This window comes from Cupressus sempervirens, chromosome 1, assembly GCF_028749045.1.
Source record: "Cupressus sempervirens isolate cs-2001-9-10 chromosome 1, ASM2874904v1, whole genome shotgun sequence".
Lineage (NCBI taxonomy): Eukaryota > Viridiplantae > Streptophyta > Pinopsida > Cupressales > Cupressaceae > Cupressus > Cupressus sempervirens.
In genome coordinates, this window is record NC_143118.1 from 804,915,670 (window position 1) to 804,943,493 (window position 27,824).

A 27,824-nucleotide genomic window follows, 5' to 3' on the forward strand; every position below is an offset into this window, starting at 1 on the left:
GTGAAAGGTGTATCAAGCTGACTCTATATGTAATTTTAGAGTTAGTCTCTCTCAAGGACTTCCTAGGTGGTGTAAAAATACATATTTAAGGAATGTCGATACATTTTCTATGAAAAATTTGGGTGATAGCTTGTAGCTCTGTATTGCAAATTATTGTAAAAAGGTGCCCATGTAGTTTTGCATATTGTATTTCAAAATTGTGTAATTCTACATTTGTCACAGTAATAAGAAGCCCATATTTTATTCTTACCAATTGTTATTTATTTTTATTTTTCTATTATGTGTTTTTGTTATTAAGGGGAACCCTTTCATCAAGTTATGTTTTCATCATGACTAGAAAGGAAGGAGGTTAACCACCTTGGTTTTCCTTTGAACTCCTGAGACATGATAGGGTAAATTATAAAATTATCCTAGATGTCTGATGAATGACCATCCTAGGTGTAAGAGCAATCTTGCATGACCCAAAAATATTTCCATTTTGTTTCTCAAATAAGGGTTGTCTTAGTACAGAGTTGTTATCTATGAAGGCTTGCTACTTAGTAAGTTGGTCATTCAAGCTCAAAATGTCCTAATTTCATAGGTGGATGTTCATCTTGGATATACAACTTACCAATTGAGGCTTAGTTCTGTATCATTAGTATTGTAGTTTTTTATAGATTTTTGGTGTACAATTTTGGTATAAAAACTTTAGGCTCACTATTGAAAACCTTAGAGGCTCTGGATGGGCTCTAAAATGGAATCGACTGGATCTTACACAAGTCGAGACCATGTAGAACATAAGCTATGGATTTTGAAAAGTGGTTATAATAGCCAATCAAAGAAATAGTTTGAATGTTATGGTCTTCCAAAGTTGGGCTAACCAAAATTTCCAAATTAAGTGTCAAAGGTGTATTGGACCAACTCTATATGTAATTTTGGAGTTAGTTGATATCAAGGGTTAGGGTTTTATGTCTAGAATTCCCAAGTGGTTTTAAAAAGCCTATTTAAGGAATGCCGATACATTGTCTAGGACAACTCCAGGTGATAGTTCATAGCTCTATGTTGCAAATTAGTGTAAGGAAGGTGCCTAGGTGGGTTTTCATTTTGGATTACAATGTTCTATGATTTTACATTTGCGATGATAATAAGAAGCCCATATTTTGTTCTCACCAATTATTGATGTTTCTTTATTTCTGCTATGTGTTTGTGATATTAAGGGGAGCCCCTTCATCAAATTGTATTAGAGGAGTTTCAAAGTGTGTAAATAGATCACTAATTGTGAGGAAATTGTACCAGGACTATGGTTTGGGATGAGCATGTAGATAGGTTATTGATCATGAGGCAATTTGCACTAGGGTTTTAGAAGAAGCATGAAAATGCCTGCATGAAGAGAGCATGGTAAAAGAGCCTCTAGTGTTACACTTGAGGGTTTTAGAGCCATATAGAGATAGATGCAAGTATTGGAAGAATAAATGTGTAGAGGAATATATCTTTCCATAAGAGATAAAAGTGAGGATGAGGATGAAGAAAGAAGAAAATATTGAAGTAGAGGTAGTTTTTAACCTAGAAGAAGAAAAAATTTACAAGGTCATCTCTAAGATTGGGAAAAGACCTAAGTTTAAGGTTTTCTCATTTTTGGGAAATCTTAACCTAGAGGAGTTGATCAATTGGATTAATGAATTAGAAGAATACTTTGAATATGAAGATATTGAAGATCCTGATAAGCTCAAGTTTGTGAAGGAAAAAATGAAGAGACATGCAAAGATCTAGTGGCAAGAGATTCAATTGGAGCAAAATAAAAGAGGGAAGGAGAAAATCACCAAACAAGATTGGATGATAGCCAAATTGAAGCAATAATTCATTCCAATATATTATTATCTTGATTTGCTAAAGAAAATGCAAGGGTTGAAGCAAGAAAGAAGATATATTCAAGTGTGCACCAAGGGGTTCTATCAAGTTCTCATCAGAATGAGCCATATGAAAGATGATAGGAAGAAAGTTGTCCATTATTTAATGGGTTGAGGCTAAGAATTCAAGAGGAGCTAAGTCTAAATTTGATGAACAATATTGAAGAGGCATACCATTTTTTCCTAGGAGTTGATGAAAATATGAACAATAAGTTTGATAACGAGAATAGTGCAAGAGGTTGTGATGGAAGATCTAGTAGACAATTTTATAGAGGCCAAAATGATGATTATAAGAACAAGGATGAGGCTAGTAGTAGTAGTCAAAACCAGAAGGGAAAAATTCTAGTCATTTCCATGATCATAACAACAAAGGTTAGAGAGGAAGAGGAAGAGGCAAATGGATAAGATCTGGAAGAGGAGGTTTTTGTGGAAAATGTTATCAATGCAAAGATGAAGGGCATTGAGCATTTGAATTCTCCCAACACTAAGGAAGGCCTTATAGAAGAGCAAAAGGCCTGGCTAGATTTGCACATGTTGATGAGGATGTTAAATCATCACATTCTGAAGATGTTGAAAGAGGAGAAGTCATAGTTAAAACAAGAGTGCTATTGATTAGTGAGAGTGAACTTTCACATTAGGTAAAAATGTGAAGATAAGTTTTATGATGTGATCATTTATGGTGGAAGCACTGACAATCAAATTTTAGAAAATATGGTCATGAAGTTAAATTTCAAAAGGTAGAAACACCCATGCCCATACCATATCACCTAGGTGTAGGATGATCACAAGGTCATGGTCAATAATAAATTCTTAGTGAAGTTAAAAGATTGGGAGCTACTAGGATGAGGTAATTTGTAATATCACACCAATGGACATATGTCATATGTTGTTATGAAGGTCATGGTAGTTTGAAAAGCATGTTGTACATGATGGGCAAGCAAATACCTATACTCTCACAAAGGATGGAGTGAAACATAAGTTGAAGTTGTTGAAGGAGAAAGAAGAAAAGACAACGCTACTAGAAATATTTTCATTCATGGAAAGGAGTTTCTCCAAGGTATGAAGCATGAGCATATGTGTTTTGATGTAATCCCAAAAGATGGTAAACATGAAGTAGAGGAGGTACCTATAGAAGTTACATATTTTTTGGGAGACTTTCTTGATATTGTGTCAAATATTGTACCTAATGGATTACCACCACTGAGCAATATTAGTCACTAGATGGACTTAGTCTTAGGAGCTAGCTTTCCAAATAAGGCGATGCACAAAATGACACCACTAGAAAGTGAAGAGTTAAATAGACAAGTGCATGAGTTATTATAGAAAGGGTTGATTCAAGAGAGTTTGAGCCCATGTGTTGTACTAGAAGTATTAGCACTATAGAAGAATGGAGAATGGTGGATGTATACAAATTCTAGAGCTATTAACAAGATAACAATCAAGTACAAGGGAAGGATTGTATGTGTGGTTAGTCATGCCTTTTGGGCTAACCAATAGACCAAGGAATTTCATGAGGCTCATGAATGTGGTACTAAAGGAGTTTTTGGATAATTTTGTCATTGTTTACCTAGATGATATATGGATCTTTAGTAAGACATTAGAGGATCATTTGATACACATTCCTAAGGTGTTTGATAAGTTGAGGTAAGAAAAATTGCTAATAAATTTGATGAACTATGGTTTTGAGGAGTTGGTGTACTTAGGATTTGTAGTTTTAGGAAAAGATCTAAAAATGGACCCTAAGAAAGTGAAGGCCATCCTTGAATGGCCTACTCCAAGGAGTTGAACTGGGGTAAGATCTTTTCATGGACTGGCTAGTTTTTACAAAAAAATTATTTGAGGTTTTAGCAGTATTTGCAGACCTTTGAATAAAACAATGAGAGGAGATGGGAAAGACTTCAAGTGGATTGTATGAGAAGATAAGACATTTAATATGTTGAAATAAAAAGTTATAAAGAAACCTATTTTAGCCCTTCCAAATTTTAGCAAGGTGTTTCAAGTAGACTATGATGCTAGTGGTACTACAATAGAAGCTATTTTGAGCAAAGAAGGTAGACATATTTCTTATTTTAGTGAGGAATTGAATGATGCCAAAAGAAAATACTATGTTTATGATCAAGAATTTTATGCTATAGTTCAGGTATTGATGATGCAGTACAAGGTAGGAGAATCCCCAAAGGATATGTCCTAGCCCCCCAGCAAACAACCATCAATAGAAACCCAATAAAAATGCAAGATCTAATAGAAAATTGCAACTCTTTATTCATAAAATAACTATTTACATGTAATCTATTGGGCTACAAGGTCTTCTCGATTACAACCAAATACAAAGAAAGTAATAGTTCTACAAGATCCCTCAAGCTCCAATCAAAATCATAGCTAGTCTAGATCCACACTCTGGTAGAAACCTCCAAGGAAGATCTAAACCTACACTTGCAATCCCACCAAGTAATCTCCTTGTTTCTAAACCATAGCCACTAGCCCTTCTCACAAACTCATAACTCCACCACAATCCTATTGTAAACTACCTCACATTTGGTGTTCTATCCATAGACTCATAAAAAATCACTCCTTTGCTTCCTCCTTCTCTCCAAAATTCTACTAAGAAGAGATCACACCTTGAAGCTTGATTATAAATGCTCATATTCCTTGCTTAAATAAGAACTTACCACCCAAGATGTTACAAACACAACCAATGTGGGATAAAAGAAAAATACAACTACCTTACAACAAATATTCAATTCCTACCCAAATACAACTAAGAACCACCATTTGACCCAACAATTATTAAATGTATGATTTAAGAAAATGTCCACAAACTTCAAGAATTCCACCTACACACCTCAATAAATAGAATGACAACCACTTTCATTTATTTTTCTATTTACACCACCTATGCACCTTGAAAATAGAAATTCCTCTTTTCTCCTTTTTTTCTATTTTTAAATTATTATTTTATTTTCCTCTAATTTTTGTTACTTCCTCTCTCCTCCATTTTTTTTCTAACTCAAGATGCTCCTAGATTGCCTAGGTAGATAAAAAAATATGTCACATACTTTGATGCCAAAAGAAAGATCATCAACAATCTTGATCTTCACCAAAGGCTTCCACTCCATCAGGGACAAGAAAACCAATCTACACATCAACCACATATACATAACTCTATCAAACACTAGAATCACACCCATCCAATCAGCATGCTTACTCCCAAGAACACACTGAATATAATGCTTCATTATCAAACCCTCATCCATAGCAACAAATACTGAATCTACATCAACAACAAACTCCATGTCAACAAGTATATGTAGATCTCCATCAAAACATTCCAAAATCACAACACTAGTGGTCTCATTTCTCACAACAAGATGCTTTGCAACATACAAATCACCACCAACAACAACTGGATCATCCATGAATGAGTACTCTATAATATCCATATCAAAATTAACCAACTATTTATGAAAAGAAATCTCTATACCAACATCAATAAGGCTAGAAATATCCTGAGCAACAACCTCTAGTTACTTTGTATGTTTTGTATTAGGCTCAACAAATTGATCAACAAAACCAAACTCTTCCACCTCAACTTTGCTATGCCATCTCTCTTGAACAAGTCTCTTAACCAGCTAGACCACTCTTTTATATATCAATAAACTCCAACTCTAATAACATACAACTTTCTTCTTTGGCTCCTCAACTCTTTTAGAAAAATCAATATCTACAATAGCATCCACCTAAGCTATTGTCTCATTAATCCTCCTCTCCACTATATCATGGAGTTTCACAATCATCCTAGGGTTTAATCATCTTGGAGCCATTTTCCTATATTTTTTCAAACCCTCTACAAAAAAAATTACCAATAGATCAATCTTTTTGAACAAGATCAACCTTCCATCTTTGCAACTGTAGATCCATTTGCATGTCCTCCAAATCTCCTGTTGCAAACTACCTCAACTTCAATGATCTATCTACATGCTCATGAACAACTTGGCTCTGATACTACTTGATGTAGTGAAAGGTAGTAGAATCCCAAAGGAGATGTCCTAGGCCCTAGAAAATTACCCCACAGTGAAAAAACAATAATAATGCAAGATCTAATACTAAATTACAACTCTTTATTCATAAAATAATTGATTAAATACAATATGTCAGGCTATAAGACCTTCCCATTTATAGCCAAATATAAAGAAAGTAATAATTTGGCAAGATCCTTCAAGATGCAATCCAAACCCTAGCTAATCTAGATCCACACTCTAGTAGAAACCTCCAAGGAAGATCTAAACTTGTGCTCACAAGCCCACCAAACAATCTCCTTGTTTCTAAGCCATAGCCACTAGCCCTTCTCATAAACTCACAACTCCACCACAATCCTACTCCTCTACTTCCTCCTTCTCTCCAAGCTTCTACTAAGAAGAGAAGACACTTTGAAGCTTAATTAGAAATGCTCATATACCTTGTTTAAATAGGCACTTACCATCCAAGATGTTATAAACACAACCAATGTGGGATAAGAGGTAAATGCAACTACCTTACAAAAAAAATTTAATTCCCACCCAAATACAACTAGGCACCACCATGTAGCCCAACAAATATTAAATGCATGATTTAAGGAAATGTCCACAAACTTCTAGAATTCAACTTACACATCTCGATAAATAGAATGACAACCACTTTTATATTTTTCTATTTACACCACCTATGCATGTTGAAAATAAAAATTCCTCTTTTCCTTTTTTTTTCTATTTTAAAAAATTTTCCTCTAATTTTTGTCACTTCCTCTCTCCTCCAATTTATTTTTTGACACAAGATGCTCCTGCATCAATTGAAGAAGTAGAGATACTATCCTCTTCCCAAGGAATTTATTCTATATACTAATCATACAACTTCACAATATTTCAATGGTAAAGGAAAATTGAACCAAAGACATTTGAAGTGAGTTGAGTTTTTGTAAAGTTATACATTTTATTGAAAAATAGGATTGGAAAGTGTAGTAGAGTGTTGAGATTATGGGTGTTGTACACATTGCATAATATTTTTTATATTGTGTTATTTTATCTTATTATGTACTATTGCGCCTAGATGGACATGCAACATATAAATATTCCTATGGGATATACTTAGTGAGTTGTATTGTAATATTTTGATAATATTTCATGTAATTATTTGATATTGGGAAAAAGAATTAAATTTTCAATATTAAATGTGGGGTCAAGGGGTTAGGTAGCACATGGTTTATGTAATACCATTGATGGTTTTGATAGTCATAATCAAGCAATCCATGTGAACAAGCATGAATCCACACATCCCATGCCATGCTTCCAACCATCACAAATGCTCCCGTAGCTAACCTATCAAGCCTTGTTCCACTTGAATCTTTTCTTTTTTGCCTTCTTCTTCTCACACAACAACTACCCTTGTGGTTGCTTATATAGTAGAAAATCCCACAAAACCATCAAGTAGGTTTGGTTCTATCATTTTGATATTTTGTTAGGTTTTAAGAGCCCAAAAGTTAGATGTTATTTATTTTGAGCACAAATTAGGACATAACTTGGGCACATGAAGTCAGATTTTAGACTTTAAGTAATCAATGGAAAGCTCTTTGATAGCTATATACATTGGTTAAGATTCAGTGCAAGTTTGGCATGGTTTATGTGGTGATATATTGATATGAACAATTCATGGTATATATTGTCTATGGTAACATTGTGAGTTTATGACATTGTGTATTTTGGAGATTTAGATTTGATGTCATTGTATACTCAATTCATATTTTAGATTAGTCTCATGATGATATGGTTATCAATATTTAGTTTGGATATGTATGATGACTTGTTGGGTCTACAATTTGTGCAGTGTTGTAAGTGGTATATACTTACAAGTTGCATTTATGGCTTGATATGGGTTGTCTTTACCCATTGATCTTTCATTATTGATGCATATTCAAATTGGTAGCTTGGATTTGGGTTGTATATGCCCTAAGTCACATGATTTTCTTATTTTTGCTTCATGTAGAAGGGACAAGATATTGTTACCAGGTATAGTCATGACAAAGGATTGTGGCTGACTATTTTATGCTGATAGGTTGGACACATTGAGAGTTAGTTGCTTAGTTCATGGATGTGACTATGGTACCATAGATTTTGGCATGACATGATTGGATATATAGGTAAATCCTTGATGTTCATTGGTTTGGATTCCTGATTTGATTATGGTGGTATATCTTCTTAGTTGAGGATCATGGTTATTTGGTTTCTTTTGAGGAGTCCATGATGTGTACTTTGAGTTCTTTGATGGTTTGATTCCTTGGTTGATTCTAAAGGTTAGAGGATGGATTTTTCATCATGATGTCATGGATAGCTTGGATACATGGTTTAGTGGGAGCTTGTAATAGTGATGGGGTGATAGTGCAGGATTAGTTCCTAGTTTGGTTTATATCTTCTTGGGTTTGGAGATCTTCATTTTACTTGGTATTGACACTTTTTTTATGTGAGTGTAGACCTAGAGGATCTTCATGTAGGAGATGGATTTTATGATGCCATGGGTTACTTGATACCATGGTGACCTATATATCCTAGATTTGTAGATGTTGGAGATTTGTCTTAGATCCTATTGTTGTAGAAGCATCTTTAACTTTTGCATGGTGCACTTGTTATCTTCATGGTGTGTGAAGATGGTTAGATCTTGAGGAATAGTGGAGTTCTTGGTTATCTTCATGATGTGTAGATATGGTTCTTCATTGTATGTAAATATATTTTCTCACCATGGTGTGTGGAGATGGTTGAATGTTGATGACACATAGGGTTCTTAGTAAAAGTATGGTTTATGCTTTCATTTGACATGTTATCTCTTTGGTTGAGATGGTTAGATCATGTTGTTATGTTTATGTTTCTCAAGACATGGTTGGAACTTTGACATTAATCTTGGTTTAGTTTCTTGGTATTGAGTACATTGATCATAAGCTAGATGCTTCACAATATTGCTATGTTGCATTTGGAGTTGGCATGGATTGATTGGTTATAGGTACTCATGGATACATAGAGATGGTGATGATGTTGCATTTATGGCTTGATATGGGTTGTCTTTACCCATTGATCTTTTATTATTGATGCATATCCAAATTGGTAGCTTGGATTTGGGTTGTCTATGCCTTAAGTCACATGATTTTCTAGATTTTCTTCATGTAGAAGGGACAAGATGTTGTTACTAGGTATAGTCATGATAAAGGATTGTGGTTGACTATTTTATGCTGATAGGTTGGACACATTGAGAGTTAGTTTCTTAGTTCATGGATGTGACTATGGTACCATAGATTTTGGCATGACATGATTTGATATATAGGTACATCCTTGATGTTCACTGGTTTGGATTCTTGATTTGGTTATGGTGGTATATCTTCTTGGTTGAGGATCATGGTTATTTAGTTTCTTTTGAGGAGCCCATGATGTGTACTTTGAGTTCTTTGATGGTTTCATGCCTTGGTTTATTCTAAAGGTTAGAGGATGGATTTTTATCATGATGTCATGGATAGCTTGGATACATGGTTTAGTGGGAGCTTGTAATAGTGATGGGGTGATAGTGTAGGATTAGTTCCTAGTTTGGTTTATATCTTCTTGGGTTTGGAGATCTTCATTTTACTTGGTATTGACACTCTTTCTATTTGAGTGTAGAACTAGAGTATCTTCATGCAGGAGATGGATTTTATGATGCCATGGGTTACTTGATACCATGGTGACCTATATATCATAGGTTTGTAGATGTTGGAGATTTGTCTTAGATCCTATTGTTGTAGAAGCATCTTTAACTTTTTCATGGTGCACTTGTTATATTCATGGTGTGTGAAGATGGTTAGATCTTGAAGAATCGTGGAGTTCTTGGCTATCTTCATGATGTGTAAATATGGTTCTTCATTGTATGCAAAGATATTTTTTTCACCATGGTGTGTGGAGATGGTTGAATCTTGATGACACATAGGGTTCTTCGTAAAGTTATGGTTTATGCTTTCATTTGACATGTTATCTCTTTGGTTGAGATGGTTAGATCATGTTGTTATGTTTATGTTTCTCCAGAAATGGTTGGAAATTTGACATTAAACTTGTTTTAGTTTCTTGGTATTGAGTACATTGATCATAAGCTAGTTGCTTCACAATATTACTATGTTGCATTTGGAGTTGGCATGGATTGATTGGTTATTGGTTCTCATGGATACATAGAGATGGTGATGATGTTGATTTCTCTTATATTAGAGATGTACTTGTTGGGATAGTTTATGGTTTCAAAAGGAATCGTGAGGGGCTTTCACCTAATATGGATTTGAGAGGAGATTGTTCTTAGATGAGTCTTGGTTGGAGACTTAGATATCTTGATGAGAATTCTCATTTCCCACTCTTGGTCTACTCAAAGGTTTTGCTACTTGAGAGGTAAAACCCATTATTTATCTTAGGCGCATTATGTTTATGCTTTTCTTTCATGGATACGGATCCTGAGCTATAGTACATGCGTTAGTTCTAGAGGTTTCATTTGAGAGATGGTTTAGCATTGGTTATCTTCATTTTCATATGTTGTTATGCTAGTTGAGTTTGGGAGATGGTTTTATATTGGACATATTCCTTGGTTTAGAAATAGTTTATGAGTTTGATCTTCTTGTGAGAGGCTTACATCCATGATTAGTTATATGGTATGGTTTGAGTGTTGTAGAGGATTCTTGGTTGGAGTTTTATGGAGAAGATCATATTTGAATAGTTTACATCTAGATGTGTGTGTACAAGGACATGATATAGGTTTATTATTTGCATGGTTTCTCTCTGGTCTTGGTTATCTTGATGAATGTTCAATTTTTATTACATTGGATTTGAGATTGATTAGAGATTATGATCACTCATTTCTGTTTATGTCTGTCATGTGAAAGTTGACATGGTTTTTCATTTATCTCTATCTTTTGTTGGTTGTGGACAGCTTGGGAGACTATTCAAGATTTTTAGGAGAATTTTTCTTGTAGGCTATTAGTTTATGTATTGTGGATGTCCTTAGATCACATGAATTTAGTTCATGTGATGTTGTGAGTGGATTGGCTATAGATTTGACATTATCTTTTATAGTGGGAGCTTCTTGGTATATATGTGGCAGGTATTGTTCTTGAGGCTTGTGATTGTAGGTTATAGATTGGATATGTTGATGATGTGAGATTCACTTGGTATACCTTTGGAGGTATGGATAGTTGGATGAGTTTGACACTTATTGTGGATGCTATTTCAGCTATGGATATTTTGACAACTATGGATACATGTGATTACCTTTGGATCAAGTTTTTTGTGCTTGGTATTTCAATTGGTATAGGATTTTATGATCTTCTAATGAGACAGGTTGGGTGGCTTTCTCTTTGGATAGATTCTATGTATGTCCAATAGAAGTGGCATAATAGGAGGTGGCTTCATTCATGTTTGAGATGCTGAATACTTTGATTTTGTTGTGGCTACCAGGATGGAGCACATGGTGTACTTTGATCCATGATGGTAAATGCACTAGGAGGGATTGTTCCCTTATTCATTTATGTGGCTACAAATTGACCCTATGCAATGCATACAACAAGTGGGAGATTGTTGAGATTGTGGGTGTTACACACATTGCATAATATTGTTTATATTATATTATTTTATTTTATTATGTAATATTGCACCTAGATGGACTTGCATTCCTATGGGATATGCTTGATGAGTTGTATTGTAACATTTTGGTAATATTTCATGTAATTATTTGATATTGGGGAAAATAATTCAATTTTCAATATTAAATGTTGGGTCAAGGGGTTAGGTAGCACATGGTTTATGTAATACAACTTGATGGTTTTGTGAGATTTTTTACTAAATAGGTTGCCACAAGTGTAGTTGTTGTGTGAGAAGAAGAAGGAAAAAAAGGAAAGAGTCCAGTGGGACAAGGCTTGATAGGTTAGCCAAGGGAGCATTTGTGAAGGTTGGAATTACGGCATGGGATGTGTGGATTCAGGCTTGTTCACATGGATTTCTTGATTGTGGCTATGACTTTGAAGGCTTCCATGGTTGTATTGAAATGATATTTTTTTCTAAATAATACATGGTGATGGATGCTTTTGGAGGCTTGGTTTTTCCCTCAATGAGGGTTACCTAGGATATATCTTGTGTCATGATTTTTGTGAGTATGTTGTGTATTATCTTTCATGTGGATTTTAATTACATATTTATTTCAGATCTATTATGGATTATGTGGAAATGATTATATTCTTTGTTGTGAGTTTCCTTACATATAGTTGTAGATGCTCTTAGTAGAAGACAATTTTCGCTAGAAAAAATGTAGATTAAGATGTTTGGGTTCAAAGAACTCAAGAATTTGTATCCAATTGATTCTAATTTTGGTAAAGCTTGAAGATGGTATGTTGTTCAAAGGATGTCAATTATGCATTCCTAGAAGTTCTTCTCATCAAGGAGAAGTATAGTGAAGGATTGGATGGACACTTTGGTAGAGATAAGACCATTGCTAAGAATTATTACTAGACACAATTATAACAAGATGTGAAGTTGTTTGATCAGAGTTGCAGAGTATGTCATATGGAAAAAGTGTAGAATATTGGATTTTATTAGCCATTACCTATATTAGAGAAGCCATGGGAGGATGTTAATGTGAATTTTCTCTTGGTTTACCAAAAGCACAATGAGGACATGATTTTGTATTTATGGTGGTCGAACTATTTTTTAAAATGGTAGATATCATTCCATGTAAGAATATTGGTGATGTCATTCATGTGGCAGAGTTTTTTTTCATAGAAGTGGTGAGACTACATAATTTTCCAAAGAGTATAGTTTTAGATCAAGATACCAAGTTTTTTGGGTATTTCTGGAAAATTGTTAGAGTGGGTTTTGTTAAGCTAAAAGACCAATCTATCAATGCTTGATACAACCACTCAACTTATAGTGTATAGGACATGGTTAAGCCCTTGTCATGAACCCTTAAGGGAGCGCTGAATAGTACATAAGACATAGTTAATCCCTTGTCATGAATCATAAGGGGAGCATTGAAATTTTTTCCAACACAAATATTATGGATGAAATTGAAAACAAAATGTATATGGAGGTGTTCCTAGAAATTCTTATGAATTGAGGTAGTTGGATAAACGAGAGACAAGTAGTGCGGAAGTAAAAGATTTTGTTGAACATTTGAAGAACATCCATGAGGAGGTGAGGATTAACATTACAAGGATGAATACACATTATAAGGCTAAGGAGGATGTGAAAAGTAGTATAAGGAATAATATATTGGAAAAGAAGTCATGGTTCATTTGAGAAAGGAGTTTTCTCTAGTGGGTAAATATAATAAGCTGAAAATGAAGAAGTTTGGACCATTCAAGATAGCGAAAATGAATGATTTTGGAAATGCCTATGAAGTGGATTTTCCTACTAAATTGAATATTTTACTAGTATTTAACATTTTAGATTTGACAAAGTATTATGAAGGAGGTGGTAGAGATAAAGTTGTAGAAGCACAATGGAGTATTCCAACAGCTTGTTTGGCTACAAAGGAGATTGAGGAGATACTAGGTAGTCGTGTTGGAAAAAGTACAAGGAACAAAACTTATGAAGAGTACTTGGTCAAATAGAAAGAGAGGAAAATAGAAGATTCATCATGGCTAGCAAGGAAGGATGTTAATTGTCACGATTTTCCTCTAAACACCTAAGACGTGATGGGGTCACTTCTCAAATTACACCCATGTGTCTAATGTAGGAGAGTCTTGGGTGTAAGAGAAATATTGTATCATCCAAAAATATTTTCTTTTTATTTTTCAAATAAGGGTTGTCTTAGTGTAGAGTTGATGTCTATGAAGGATTTCTACTTAGTAAGTCAGCCATATGAGCTTAGAATGTCCTAATTTTAGAGGTGGATAATCATCTTGGATATATCAACCTACTAGCTGAGGCTTAGTACCATACTAGTTGAAGACCTTAGAGGCCCTAGATGGGCTCTAAAATGGGGTTGACTAGAGCTTGCACAAGTCAATCCCTATACATAAAAAAGATGAGCATTCTAAAAAGTAGTTATAATAGCCAATTAGAGAAACAATTTGAAATTTTTGGCCTTCCAAAGTTGGGCTGACTAAATTTTTCAAAATAAGTGTTGCAGGTGTATCGAGCCAACTCTATATGTAATTTTAGAGTTATTTGATCTCAAGGGTTAGGGTTTGATGTCTTGAAACCTCTTGAGTGTTGTAAAAAATCATATTTAAGGAATGCCCATACATTGTTTAGGACAACTTTTGGTGATAGTTCACATATCTTTGTTGAAAATTATTGTAAGGAAGGATCCCATGTGGATTTTCCTATTGCATTTCAAAATTATACAATTTCATATTTGCAGTGATAATAAGATGCCCATATTTTGTTCTTGCCAATTTCTATTGATTCTTTGTTACTAATATGTATTTGTGGTATTAAGGGGAGCCCCTTCATCAAGTTATGTTTTCAACAAGATTAAATCTTTTCATACTATGTATGCAACGTGTATACATTCCAAACTCAAGTTGAACTAGTGCTTGAATCATGGGATTTCTAATTAAAGGACAATACAATACCTTGAGTATTTATATTAGGGGGTTGAAAATGGGAAAAAATGGAGGCAAAATATTACCTAAATAGAGGAGAGGGCCTTTTTGGGGATAGGGGTTGAGAAAATAAGTGTGTGTCTTGTAGGTGGGGTTGGGAATACAAGAGTTCAAGGTAATATTTTTAAAAATATGGGAATTCTCTTGTATGCCATGAATGCACATAGTATGATTTTGGTTCACAAAGTGGAGCCCCTATGACTTAAATACTTCAATCATTTAAACCTTTAAGGAATTTGAGTTTTTTAAACATTGTATGTCTAATAAAATAATAATAAAATAATTCCTAAAAATCAGTGCCAATATTATAAAATAATTCCTTCTCAACATTTTCCTTGTTAGTTCTCAAATTATTCTCTTCATTAGAATTATAATCAAGTATCCTTTCCTAAATTCTAGATTTTTCATTAACTTTCACATTCATATTTTGAACATTAGTTTTATATCTCTAATTAAAACATCTATAGGCTTCCCTTTTCAATGAATATCCAAGGAACATACCTTCGTCACTTCTTGAATCAAACTTTCCAATATCATCACATCTTTTAATATTACATTTTCTTCCAAATATTCTAAAATACTACATAGAAGGTGTATGTCCAAACCAAAGTTCATAAGGTGTCTTACCAGTGCTTTGTTTGATTTGTACTTTGTTCATATTGTAGGCTTTGAGATATATTTACTTCTTCTCTCCAAAATATTTTTGATACATTATTTTCAAGCATCATTTCTCTTGTTGTTGCTATTACTATTATGTTTCTCCTTTCGACTATCCCATTTTTTTTAGGTATCTTAGGGGCTAAAAGCTATCTCTTTATACAATTGTCTTCACAAAAATTATTAAACTAATTTGAACTAAGATCTCCTCTATGAGATCTCAAGCATCTAATCTTTAAACCAGATTCATTCTCAATGCTATTGTTAAATATCTTGAATTTCTCAAAAGCTTTAGATTTTTCTCTAAGAAATGCAACCCACATCATTCTAGTACAATCATCAGTAAATATCATAAAATTCTCTTATCTTTTATAGGACCACTCAAATATTTGTTCACAATCTCCAATTTTATTGAGGTGGTAGAAATCTTGCTTGGAAATGAACTTTTCTTTTGTTTTTCCATTACACATTCCTTACACACCATGTTAGTAGGTTTTACAATTTTAGGAAAATCTCTAACTGCAATTGTGGTACTAACCTTCACAATGTTATCAAAGTCGATATAACAAAATATCTTATGTGATAACCAACTATCATCCACTTTTGCAACTATGCATGTCATCTCTATAGGTTTCAACTCAAATACATTAAATCTTGTCCTTGTTCTAGTACTAATCAACTTACCATCTTTATTTTTGATAATGCAATTCTTCTCTATAAACTACTACTAATATCCTTTGTCAACTAGTTTTCCAACTCTCAAATATTATGTTTCAAACCATCCAAAAATTAAGCATCATCGGTGTTAGTCTTTCCATCAAGTGTAACAGATCATTTTCCTTTTATGCAATAGGTTGCATTATTTCCAAATCTAACTACTCCATCATAGCTATTGAATTCAAAAAACTTATTCATATCTCTAGTCATTTGATGGGAATAACCACTATCTATAATCCAATCATATTTCTTATTTTTGACATGTGATACTAATGCAATTTCTTCTTTAACTTCTTCTTTTTCATGGTCTTCTTCCTAAATAGAGACAAATCCTATTTCATCATCACTTTCAATCAAGAATTCTTCAATTTTAGACTCAAAATCTTCCTCATCAATGCAAATCCTTAGGAATTCTTGATATATAGGGTTTTGTTTTTCTTTTTACTCTCTTAGGACATTTAGAAGAATAATGACTAAATTCATTACAACTCCAACACTCAAAATTTTTGATACCTTATCGGTTCTCTCTTGATAAGTAGGGCAAGTCCTTCCTCAATCTTCTTTTCTTAATCCACTTTTGTTTGGCTACTACTAGCATAATCTCCACTTGTACTTGCACTCGTTGTTAACATTGGTTTGCCACTTAGTACATTGAAAGAAAATTCAACTCTAGGAAATTCCCCACTCCATCTTATCCACATTTTAGCTAACTATAATCTCCCATGAAAATTCTCTCTTGTAAAATCACATGTGAATAGAATAACTTCATCAATCATTTATATTGTCAGTTTATATGTAGTTTTCATAGTCTTTAATATCTTCCACACACCTTCATCTTCTGATTTCTCTCCTCCACAAGTCTTAATTCTTGTAAACATCTAAGATATTATATGAAGATAACTTCTTATGGATTCATCTTCCATTATCTTAGCATCTTAAAATAAACATATCCAACTCTTTAATCTATCTTTCCAATCATGTTTATCACCTTCAAATGTACTTTTCAAAGCATTCCAAATTTCATGAGCAACTCTTAAATATTTTACCCAACCAATTTTAGTTTCAAGAAGAGCTAATAATAGTACTACTTTACAAAGCATATTGAATATGAATTTATCTTTCTCTTTTTATTCACAACCCTCAAGGTCTTTTTCTTCAATCACATCTTTTTTCTTCATAGTAATCAATTAATAATCTGCACCTATGCATAGTAAATGTTTCGTCATCATTTCTTTCCAACTATCATAGTTGATTCCATCAAAATTTTGACTTTCTTTTATGAAATGTGTCATAGATCTCCTTAAGCTATTAAGATTTCCCTTCAAGGAATTGATGCTTTGATACCAATTATTAGAAATTAAAGCCCACTAAGATAACTAAGAAGAGGGAGGGGTGAACTAGTTATGTAACTTAAATAAATATCAACATCTTCTTTAAATCTGAAATATGTAAAAAGTAGATGTAGAAACCATAGAAAGATGACCATATACAATAACACCAAATTTGTTAACTAGGGAGATCCTTTATTAGAGGGAAAATCTGGGTGGGGATGGTACCTGCAAGATGATGTAGTCGTATAAATATTCTTTGAAAGGATGGACCTGGTTAGGAGTCAATAAAATATAATCATTACATATGAGTCCCTTTTAGGGGACTTTAAATCCATGTTAGGAGATTTCAACCCTATTGGGAGTTGTGCCAACCCTATTAGGAGCTAAAAAGAAGATAGACGACCCACTGTTCAAACACCTTCAATACTATCATCACTAAATGATACAAGTGTACATCAATAATTGTCCAAAAAAAATTATCTTGCCAAATATGGTTCCTTATAATCATACTATTCTTGAACTACACCAATCACTTCTCTCATTTAAAAGATATTTGCATTCAAGCTCACAAAATATACACTGTAGATATGACTGCATATCATACTTTTTGGAAATCTAATTGAAAAGCTCATTGTTGTTGAAGATCAAAGAGGGAGATTGTTGTAAAGGAATGTTTTCAATCATTTTTTTTCCATTCATATCAAACTTTCTATTTGTAGGGATGATATTTTCTTATAAGATCCAAGCACTATCACTTAGTTGATTGATGAAAAGGATTTGATCAACAAGATGTAACAAGAGTACCTAAAGAAAATGTTGAGTTAGGATGTTGTAATGAAGTGCAAAGATAAGTTAAGACAATGGTTAAGTAATGTATTGATGACATACTCATAGACACAGAGGTTGGTCACACTTAGATACATTGGAAGAAGGAGTTGTAATAAGGTTGACTACAAAGCCTTAACTAAGATCATCAGTAGATGTTGAGTGAGTTAGTTTAAGCCAAGACAATCTCTGTAGGAGCCAAGTGATAGAAAAATAGGAAAGAACCTAAAATTCCTAAGGTTAGATAGAGGAGGTGAGTTCACATCAAGAGAATTTGAAACATTTTGCAATGACAAAGGTATCAAAAGGAAAACATTAGCACCAAGAACTCCACCACATAATGGTATTTCTAAAAGGAGAAATAGGTCAGTGATTGACTATGCTAGAAGCTTGATGATGTAGAAAAATGTTGCACTAAAACACTAGAGAGAAGTTGTAATTAGTGCAGTCTACACACTAAATAGAGTTCAAGTCAAGAAAGGTACAAATGCAACACCCTTTGAATTGTGGTATGGTCATTCACCTAATGTTAAACATTTCAAAGTGTTTGGTTGTAAATGCTATATTCTAAAAGACACTAGAAATGCAAAGTTTGATGCAAAAAGTGATGAAGGTATATTTCTTGGATGCTCCACCAGAAGTAAGGCATATAAGTGTTTGAATACTAACACTAATAAAGTTGTGGAGAGTGCAAATGTAAATTTTGATGAGCATGCAAAAGTTCAAGTTGATGAGTCAAAGAAAATAGAGAATTATAGATCCTTTGTATACTTCTACGAAGGAATGATAGTTGAAGACAATGTTGCAAGTCAAGTCAGGAATCAGCAACAAACTTCAGTATCTACTGAGTTTGAACTAGTGAATGCTGAGTTACATTTATAAGCTAAGCTACAGAATGTAGAAAATGCACATTCTAATTCTAAAAATTGTATGCAAGAAAGAAATGATGAAATGCTAGATGAAGAAGAAAAAAATGACTCTAAAGCTAAAGGATCAAATGTGGAAAGAAGAACTAAACCTAGATTAGCCAAGTATGTAAGGAGACATCACCCTATAAATAAAATCATTGGTGACAAGGATGCTAGACCAATGACAAGGAATAGAATGAGGAATGAATCATGTTTGTTGAGCAAGGTTGAACCCAAAATAGTCAAAGATGCAACTCAAGATGATGACTGGTATAAGGCCATGAAAGAAGAGATAGATCAGATTGAGAAGAACAAAACTTGGTCTCTAGTTCCTAGACTAGCTGATAAGAATGTGATTGGTACTAAATGGGTGTTTAGAAACAAACTTGATGAGAATGGTGAAATAACAAGAAACAAAGCTAGATTAGTTTGCAAAGGCTATGCACAAGAAGAAGGATTGGATTATGGGGGAACATTTTCCCTTGTTGCAAGAATGGAAGGAGTAAGAACATTACTTGCATATGCTACATATAAAGGTTTCAAAGTCTACAAGATGGATATGAAGTCTACTTTTCTAAATGGTATACTAGAAAAGGAAGTCTATGTAGAACAACCAGAGGGATTTTTTGATGAGAAGAAAAAGGATATGGTCTGCAAGTTGTACAAGGCACTTTATGGATTAAAGCAAGCACCTAGAGCATGGTATGAAAGGTTGCACAAATATCTTGTAAAGATAGGATTTGAAAGAATAGATGACAATAGAAACTTGTACATCAAAGATGAAGAAGGTAAAGACATTTTGATTTGAGAAATCTTTGTTGATGACATAATATTTGGAGGAAAAGATGTTTTATGCAAAGATTTTGCTGATCAAATGAAGCATAAATTTGAGATGTCAATGTTTGGAGAAATCAAATTCTTTGTTGGATTACAAGTACATCAGTTGAAGCATGGCATATTTGTGACCCAATCCAAATACATCTAGGAAGTACTCAAAACATTTTGGCTAGAAGACTCAAAACCAGTTAGCACACTAGTGGCAATAGGTCATAAACTATCCAAGAATGATGAATCTGTTGAAGTAAATCAGACATTGTATAGGTCAATGATTGGAAAGCTGCAATATGTTGTACATAGTAAACCAGAAATTGCATTAGCTATTGGAATAGTAGTAAGATTTTCTACCAATCAAAGAGAAAATCATTTAATGGTAGTGAAGAGAATATTTAGATACCTAAAAGGAACTAATGACTTTGGTTTATACTATAAGAAGAATGAGAAGTTTGAACTGAAAGCTTACATTGATGTAGATTGGGGAGGCAACATTGATGACAAAAAAAGCACTAGTGGAGGAGCACTTTTCTTAGGAAAGAGGTTGATTACATGGACAAGCAAAAAGCAAAGCTCCACTTCATAGTCTACTACTGAAGTTGAATATGTGGCAGCTACTGTAAACTAAACCAATATTGTATGGATCAAACATTTGCTACAAGGTATGAAGGAAGAAGTAATTGAACCTATGACACTTTATTGTGAAAATACAAGTGCTATCAATATATCAAAGAACCCAATAATACATGCTAAAACTAAGCATATTGCAATCAAGTATTACTATGTAAGAGAGTTGGTGGAAGACAAACAAGTGAAGATGGAATATATTAGTTCAAAGGAATAGATTGCTGATACCTTCACAAAAGAACTACCTAAAGATGCTTTTGAGTATCTTAGAGGTCAGTTAGGGGTGATACCCCTAGCTAAGGCTACTTGAACCAAAAAGAAAGAAAGCTCTACATCAAATAAGCTGAATGCTGAAGATTTTACACATTGATGTAGAGGATGTTTACTTTGGAATCCATGCCTAAAGTAGAAAAAGTGCTAAAACTTCAAATTAGTCACAAGCTAGGCGAATGAGGGAGGTATTAAATGAACCTATAAGAGCTAAATATACATATTAAGATGCTAATATGTCTTTGGCATTATTGTCAAAGAAGGAGAACTAAACAAATAATCAACAATTGTTGAAGATAAAGGATTAGAAAAGAAGAGGGAGATTTCAGAGGTTGATCAGAACAACAAAAGATGAATAATATAGAGGGAGAAATATAAAGATAAAGGATACAAAAAAAGAGAGGAAGAAGTGAAATGAAACAATCAAAATAGTAGTAAGAGATGTGATTTTACAACTTACATTTTGGCATTTGACTTACTGTTCTAACCTAGTAAGCTTTTGGTGGAATAGTTTAGTATGATGGTTGATCAGTTTGGTTTGTTATCAATGCCAAAGAGGGAGATTGTTGGAAATTTAATTGAAAAGCTAATTGTTGTTGAATATCAAAGAGGTAGATTTTTGTAAAAGAATATTTTCAATCATTGTTTTGCCATTGATGTCAAACCTACTATTTGTAGGGATGATATTTTCTTATAAGATCCAAGGACTATCACTTAGTTGATTGATGAAGAGGATTTGATAAACAAGATGTAACAAGAGTACCTAAAGAAAAGGTTGAGTTATGATGTTGTAATGAAGTGCAAGGATAAGTTAAGACAATGGTTAAGTAATGTATTGATGACATACTCATAGACATAGAGGTTGATCACAATAGATACATTGGAAGAAGGAGTTGTAACAAGATTGATTGCAAAGCCTTAACTAAGATCATTAGTAGATGCCAAGTGAGTTAGTTGAAGCCGAGAAAATTCTCTGTAGGAGCCAAGTGATAGAAAAATCTAGTGTATACTGAGTGATCTTCAGGTGTTGAGCATCTGGAAAAACTTGGTTGATGCCAAGTAACATAGTGTGTGCCAAGGACTAGTATTTCAATAGTGCCAAGCTGCTACATTATTTCAAATAAAAAAGATTCACCAAATCTAAGCCGGCTTAGTGGCTGCATTGAATTTTGTAAATGAGTTGGAAGATAAGGATGATGAGTTTTTGGCACAGAATCTTATGTAAACTATTTTTGGGTGAATTCTAAAGGATTATTCAAGAAGTTCCTAGAGGAAATAAAATATGGGTTAGATACAATGAATCCTACCTAATCCATGTGAATTAAAATTGAAAATGGAAGAATCGAGCAGGGAAAGGAACTTCAAGACTTCTATTTAAGAAGTCATAGACCAAGAAGCAGAGAACTACTGATACTATTGCTGTTGAAGTGCCAAATCTACGAAGTGGTTGAAAGGGTGTCAAGAAGGAGACATCTAGGAGAAGGAAGAGCATAAAGGCTCTACTTCTACAAGTGGTCATGAAGAAGATAATTGCACTGGTACATTGAGTATGGAGACTCAAGGAGACAAAGCTTGAAGGAAAAGGCAAGCTATTAAGAGTTGTAGAGATTGAAGGCTAGGCAAGGGTATGAGCTGACAAGTGATGTGAGATTTGCAAGATAAGTTGTATGTTGTAGTCAGGTCAAGATTTTCTAATACTCTCTAGCAATTGTATTAGATCTAAAAATCCTATGGAGTTAGGTTGGCCTAACAACCATTTGTAAATCCTTTAATAGGGTAGCATTCTAAGTGAATGTTCTAAAGTCCTCTAACTAGGCCCACTTCTAATAGGGTGGTTAAATCCTCTAACAAGGTCATATTTAATAGTGTTTTGTAAGCATTTAACAGAGTAGGCCTTTCATGGGGCATCACTTCAGAAGGGTGAAAATTGAGTAGCATGTTACTGGTGGTTTTTCCCAAATTGAGTTTCCACATAAATCATTGTGTCATGTGTTGATTTCTTGTGTGTTTTACTTGCATGTTGATTTACAGTAACTTGCTAGTTAGATAAGTTAGAGCTTGGATAGATGAATGGTTGAATTTTTTCACTTTACTTAGTGAAAAGTTTGAATAGGACATTTGGACCTTGAATAACTGATTCACCAACCCCCCCCCCCCCCCAAGTTATTCTAAAGAAATTCTAACAATACTTTCATCCAAGGAAATGGCATTTGATTTATACTAGTTCATAAAAAAATTATTGATTTAGCCTTTGAGGCTTTCCCAATTTATAATAATAATAGAGGGCCAACATAAGATATTATACTATATTAGAATATTACATATTTTCATAATTACAAGTAATGTGTCAGCTCATAGTCTTCATTTTTTTTATACAATGAACATTTGCTCATGTGTGATTAAATAATACATCTACAACATCTCTTCAACCTTTATCTTAGCTCATTCAACTAGATTCAATCTTTGTTAGGAGATAAAATTGAAACATTAGTACCCACTTTCCAAAATCACTATTAAAAAAATGCCTTCACCAAATCCTTCATAACTTTGTCTAGTTTTCATATTTTTGAATACACTCTTAGTTGTAGTATCTATAGATACCATAGAACATAATGCCAAGTGTACATAAGTTGATCTTCAATCCTCAAACTTTGTGAAGCCAATATCTGTCTGCTTCTCGACCAGTCTTCACATAATAACCATTATGTTGACATCAATGAAAAACTCTATCATGAATGGAAAAAACATTTACTAAATCATGCCTCCAACACTACTAGGATATTTCCCTGATAGGAATCCCTTCAACATTCATGCTAACACTAATAAACCAATGACACTTCCAAAGAGCCTTAAGATTAATATCCCAAAGAAGAAGGAAATGACAAAGGATCCATGCATTCTAGCAAGATAATTAAAATCATTTACTATTGAGAATCTCCTAATTCCTCAATAAATTTTGCAACTATTCCTTCAAAGATTTTGGTTCCATATCTTCATAGAATAGAGAATCCATAGGTTGACTACCTATCTCATATATCTCATTGAATCTTATTGAATATTTTTTTTTCCTTAAGTGAACTTCATGGATGATTTTCTCATAACCCTATCAATTATAGTGCATAGGAAAATACTAGCTCTATGAATTTGAGTTTTAATATTCTAAAAATCATTTCACTAGTTTTCATATTCTTCTTTTTGACTTGTAGCTTTTCAATTTTGTCTTTGAGGTTACTCATTCTTTCCACCTTGTATTAATGGATTAGCTCTTGGGATTTTAAAATACCAATTTCTTCTTCCATATTATTAGGGGAAGGTGGTCTTTGGTCATGTGCATTTCTATTTCTTCTTCCTTATCCTTGCCATTATCCTTTTGGTCAATGTTTTCGTGTTCAATTTTCTCCTCTATCACTACATAATCCTCATCCTTAGATTCACTAGAGGAATTTTAATCCTTCCAGGTGTATTCTTCATCACACAAAAGAATAATTAACTATGTTAAGCTCCTTTAAAGCCTTCATCTCATGCTATTTCTAGCTTGCTTAATTTTTCCTTCTCCTCCTCATATTCAATCTCATTAAGGTGTCGGGTGATGCTTTTGTGTTTATCCTCCCATTACTTAACATTTCTAGAAAGTGATTTATTTTAGGGTAGGGACTTTTTTTTTTCCCAGAGGTGGATTTGATAAGATCCACCTTCATGGATTCTACAATTTAAATAAGAACTTTAATGAACTTTCCTTTCATTTTAGAAACATTGGAGCTCTTTTCAAGGGGCATGGGATTAGTTTAAATGTGCTCAATCCTAATGACATTACAAGGAGGTTCAATGGTTAAGAAGCTTCTTTGGGAGATTAGTCAAATTCATGGTGATATAGGAAAAATATTAAACCTTGATGGAAACAAGGAAGCCCCTTTACTAATGCTAACTATCAATGGTGAAAATAAGTAAAAGAAAAGTCAATTTTCTCTCCATGATAGATATGGTTAAGGATGAAGCCAATGCACAATAGTGTAACATCATGTCAATGTAAAATACTTCATAACATAAAATTTATCATGACATACAAAGATAATAAAATAGAGTAGTCATAGCTGTTCAAAATTATCGTGAAAACTTTTCCCTTAATTTTATTTTAATGAAAAACTTGTAATTGCTTGAAATATTATTCTCCACAATCCTCTCTTCACATTTTGAACTATTCACATTCACAATAAGTTCCATAATAGAAATGGTCTTAATACTTCTAATGGTGACATTTATTTTATGCCTTGAATTATAATATATAGTAAAAAGATTCCTATTATATTCTACATAACATTTAAAGAGTAGGGAATCATTATCACCCTATCAAATAGATCTTTTAGATCCTCATTTCATTTACTTCTTTGCAACCTTTCGGCTATGATTAGAAAACTTACAAACAAAAAAGTAAATGAACTCATATTGATTTCTTTTCCAATCAAGAAGAAGCCACATAAATGTAGTTAAGAATGAAAAGCACAACAATATCAACCAAATAAATCCACCCCAAGTGTGCAATATCATAGTTCTGTAAATGCATATACGTTCATAAATATTTTTGCCTACTATTGTTATCCCCTCAAATCGAAGTGCAACTAATGGCCATATGTTGGTGCTATGATTTTTGTGTAATTTGAAATGATTCATACCCATAAGTAAAATTAATTTTCTCATTGAAAACAAGAAATTTATTTTCATTTGGATACATTTTGAAATAACACATCGCTTCATAAAAACAATGTTCAATTGACCTAAGAAAGTCAAATACATGAAGATTGATGGATCTTCCATAAACATAATAAAATACAAATATGAATGTAATGATAAACTATTGACCATGATGATAATCAATATTGGAAAAATGCATTAAAAATGTGGTATGATATGTTTAGCGTTGGCAAGTCTTTGAAAGACACGACATATAACACATGGCATATAAAATAGGAGTATATGATAAATTTAAAAACAACAAGGCAAAATAAATCGTGGCAAAGTATTGAAGCATTGTAAATGCAACAAGTACATGAAATTAAATTGTAGCTTGCATGTTAAGAAGAATTCATCAAGTGGCAATTTCATATGGCAGACTTTAAAGAATTCTATGTTTTGATTTTATTTGTGGGTGATTTTTGGCTGAAATAAAATTGGAAAGCTTGCTTTGTAAAGTTTTTTTCTTTACTCTCTATACAAAGTATTAAATCTTTTGCTACTCTATGAAGAGTTCTTTAAAAGGATTCTGCAAGTATAATTGTTTTTTGATTAGCAAAAACATCTTGTGTAAAATTCATTTAAAGTGTTATTTCTTGTTTGCTGCATACAAACTATTCTTTATTTTGCAGAGGTAAATCTTTCATTTTGCAAGTCTAAAAATGAATGTGAAGGTGTTTTGTTTGAATCTAAGGAATAAAGAACTTCATGTTATTTTTATACTCACCTCTTATGCTATGGTTGTATGATTGAGGATTTCTCGGAGGCAATGGCAAATTTGAAGTAACTGTGACAAGGGTTTCTTTGTGAATTTTTTTTTGAATCAATGGTGGTAAAAAGAAAAGGAAAATGGTTTCAAGTATGTTCTACTTGGATAAGGTATGTTGCTTGTAGTTCATTCAATTTTTGAAAAAAGGGTTTAAGGTGTTGAATAGGAATGAAAAGTATAAATATTTTTCTGTTGATATTTGTTTTTTTGGAAATGAAATCTAAAAGGAGGAATGAGATTCAAGCAAAGTTTTTTAGTTTTGAAAAGTTTTTTTAAATCTCAGTTTGAAAAGGAAATTCATTTTTGAAAAAGGCATAAAGGTGAGAAATATGGGTTTTGGTTTTTAAGAAGATAAATTTTTCTTCTTCCTTTTTGTTTTGAAAAGAAATAAAAACACAGTCAAATAAGGTTTTTGAAGCCAATTTTTTCTTCTTGGTTGTTGTATAAATCCAGTATCATTTTGAGAATTTTTTTTTCAAATTTCAGTATCATTTCTTTCTAGTTTCAAATGAAATCTTGAATGTTGTTCAAAGGAAATTTTTTTAATAATTTAAAAGTTTTCTTTTGAACCCTATCCGAAAAATGTAAAAGGGTTTCATCTACTTCAAATGGAAATTGTTTTAAAAGACAAAAGAAGAGGATTGTAAATATCTAAGATTATTTTTCAAAGGCAATTTTTTGGTTTTAGTTTGTATTAAAAATAAAAGGGATCACTAGTTCGAATCCTAAAATTGCATTTTTTGTGTCAAGTTCTTACTTTGGAATCCTTTGAGGGTTTCAAGTTTGGAATATTACTTGTACATCTTGAAGTTTATATTGATGATCATGAACAAATCCAAGGCTTAACTAATTTGAGTTGGTTTTAATAACAACATTTCACAAAGGGGTTTTATAAAATGACCCTAACTAGTTCAGTTAGTTATGTAACTAATTCATTTCAAAATTCATCTCTATATATAGAGATCATTGTAAAATAAAAAAGATGTGTGTGAATAGTTATTGTAAAGAAGACACAAATACATTTGAGAAGAACTTGTTAAGTGTCGAGATTTGAAAGCTATATTATAAGCTTATGTACATGTATTGGTGTAGCATATACATTTGTATGTGTATATGAGATTGTAAGCATAGAAAAGACAAAAAGAGTTGAATACCCTAAGTAGTTATTGTTGCTAATTGTAAATGAGTTGAAGCTCAATAAAGATTACAACTTCATGGAGTGGTTTTTTCTCCCTATGACAAATCCTTTTTGAAGAATTTTGAGGGTTTCCCACTTGACAAAATACGTGTCTCTATATTTTGTGAGTTGATATTTCTTTCTGTTCATGGTGAATGTTTATATTTTTCAATATAGCTTTATATTCAGTTATGAATTGTTAAAGAATTGTAATCAATTTTTTAATTAAATTCATATAGTTATGATTCACCTCCTCTCTCAGAGCTCTAATACTTCCAAAAAATGGTATCAAAGCATAGGATTCCTCTTAGGAATTGTTGCAGGGATTATTTGGAAGTTATGGCATAGGCTAAAGGAGATCCCCTTAACAGGGCTCCACTCTTTGATGGAAATGAGTATGTTTTCTAGAAAGTAACGATGGAAGCCTTTATACATTTTTTTAGATGTAAGAATGTAGGATGTTGTCATGAGAA